Below are 2,805 nucleotides of genomic sequence, written 5' to 3' on the forward strand. Positions count from 1 at the left end.
TAAACCCTTTTCTAAATCCCCTATGATATTTATGTGTTGGACACCACCGTCACTCCAAACAATAAAAAGTAATAGGAGCGAAATGAAAGGGCCAAGGAAGAGGAGAAGAATCAAAACAGTTTACTTACAATGCTCAGTTTTCACATTTGGTCTTGTAGCATCCGGTAAACATCTTTTCCAGTAAAAGTTATTTATTATTCACTCTTTATTACTAACATTAGCTTAGAAATTTCTATAAAAAAAACAGAAAAATAAAAAAATAAAATTATTTATAATTTAATGTATTTAATTGTTAATCTTTAAAATGTAAGAAATTATTATTATTTCTGTTTTAGAGATAAAATGTCTAATTTTCGAGAATTAGAAAATAAATTATTTAACACTAATTTAAAATCAAATATCAGAATAAGTTTATTTTTAAATTACAACTTTTAAAAATAACTATGTTCTTAAGAAAATAAAAATTCATGTATATAGATATATTATCATCATAACGAACAAATTGGGAAAGATCCCAAAGAATAATGAGTAATAAAGATGATGTATCGGAACTATAATAGGAAGAGATACACATTCAAGAGGAGGGTGCACAAATATATAAAAGAGAGATTAGGGAAGTAAAGTGGAGGATTGACTTAGGATTCCAATATTCTGGACAAGAAAAGAAAGAAGTTTTATTTTAGTTTGAGAAAAATATTTTAACTTAGATTTAGTCAAGAAGGTTGATTTCCAATGTTGTTTTCACTTAACAAAAAATTATTTGTTTGAGTGAAAACAGGTTTGAAAACAAGCTTGAGTGCATGACTATTTTTGATGAAGTGAGAATCGTCTTGCTTGAGCACAAATAATATACAATCAACCTCAATAACATAATCAAATGTGTTTTTAATAATATTTAAAAAAATATTCTAACGGAACAACTTCTAATTAGTTCAAAATATTAATCCAAACTATAATTTGTTTAAATATCATCCTTCAATCAATCTAAATCAATCAAACTCATATATATATATATATATTATTATATTCACCAAACTATAATCAAATTTGGTTTAACTAGTTTTATACTTTAGTACACATAATTTAATTACTAGATTAATTTATCTAAATAAGTTATCCTAAAATTATATAAAAAAAAAACATAAATAACTTTCCTTACTTAAAATATTTGTCATCAAAGTAATTTTCAAAACCAAACAACAAGATTATTCCAAAATTTAGGAGTTTAAAGTAAGGTATTTAAACATAACAAAATTTCTGTATATAATAAAACAAGTTGAAATGATTACTTTTCTGAACTGATTTCATTAAAATTGATGACAAAATCATAAAAGAAAAATATATTTATAATAAATAAAAATGTATTCTATTTAAAAATATGATAAGATGAGATTAATTGTTGGTTCATCAATTATTGTTAGGTGAAATCCAATTCTAAAATAAACGAAGTATAAAAGAATAAAAATTATAAATAAATAAAAAAAGAGAAAGAGAGAAAAATATTCGGGAAGAAGTTACATTAGATAGTGTAACAGGGTGAAATACTTAAAGTTTGCCTTCATTTTGCAAGAATAAATAGTAACAGTGTTAAATCAATATAAAGAACTAAAATATACAAAAAAAATTATTTGTTTGAGAAGCAAAGCTTATAGGTTTTTTAGATTATGTCTTTTAAGTTACATTGATATTTATATTTAAAAATATATTAACAAAGTATTTTGAGCAGAAAAAGTAAAAGAGAATCTGGAGTCTAATTTAATGTCTCTGAATTGTTGCTATTCTTTACTTAGTTGAGGTGCACTCCTACGTCACAAAATTCTTCCCTTTAACTATCACCTTAGACTTCACTTAGTGGTTGATGTAGCCATATACTTTAAGTTATACCTAACGTGGTGACACAATTGGCATTATTAATACAATTGATATTAAGCTACCTGAAAATAACCAATCTCTGCTTCAACACAATCAATGACAAATAATGCCACCAACAGAATTGTCGTCCCACAATAAAAACAACATCAAATTCAAATCCTTTCGGTGTCTGTTGTTTCCATTATCTCGTTCCTTCCTGCTATACCAACTGCTACGTCTTACATCATTTTTTTTTACCTCATTATATGATTTAAAATTTAATTCCTCATACATCACTTATTTTGGACTTAATAAATTTTTTACTAAGAGCTTCTAAATCTAAAGATTTTTTTTTTACTTAGGAAATTATTATAGTATATATTTTTTTTAATAAGGAAATTATTAGAGTATATATTTTTTTGTTAATGTAGTTTTCATTCTAAATCTAAAGTTTATATTTTTTTATATAAAGAAATTATTAGAATGAGTCCATTACTATAAAATCATTAAATAAAAACTAATTTTAGAGAAAAAAATATTAATCGTTATATTTACTAAATTAGATATTATTTAATAGATTAAAAAAATTATTAGTATCTAAATTATTTTTTATTATTGATAATAGTTTTCGATATCTATTTAGCTACCAACTTTATAATCTAACCAATTGATAGTTAAAATCATAAAAACTAATTAGATACCAACTATTTATCAATGATAAGAAATAATTTAGATACTAATAATCTTTTTAGTGTATAAAATAGTATCTAATTTAGTCAAGATAACAACTAATCATTTTTTTTTTCTAAAATTGGTTTATATTTAATGATGTAGTGTTATTTGTCAACTTTTTTTAATAGACAAACAAACTTCTAGTGTGGACTAGGATGTCATGGTTGATGTGAATGTTATAGTATTATAATATAATCTAAACGGGAGATCTCATGTTAAAAA

This window comes from Phaseolus vulgaris, chromosome 7 (assembly GCF_051622355.1).
Source record: "Phaseolus vulgaris cultivar YP4 chromosome 7, ASM5162235v1, whole genome shotgun sequence".
In the NCBI taxonomy this organism is placed as follows: Eukaryota; Viridiplantae; Streptophyta; class Magnoliopsida; order Fabales; family Fabaceae; genus Phaseolus; species Phaseolus vulgaris.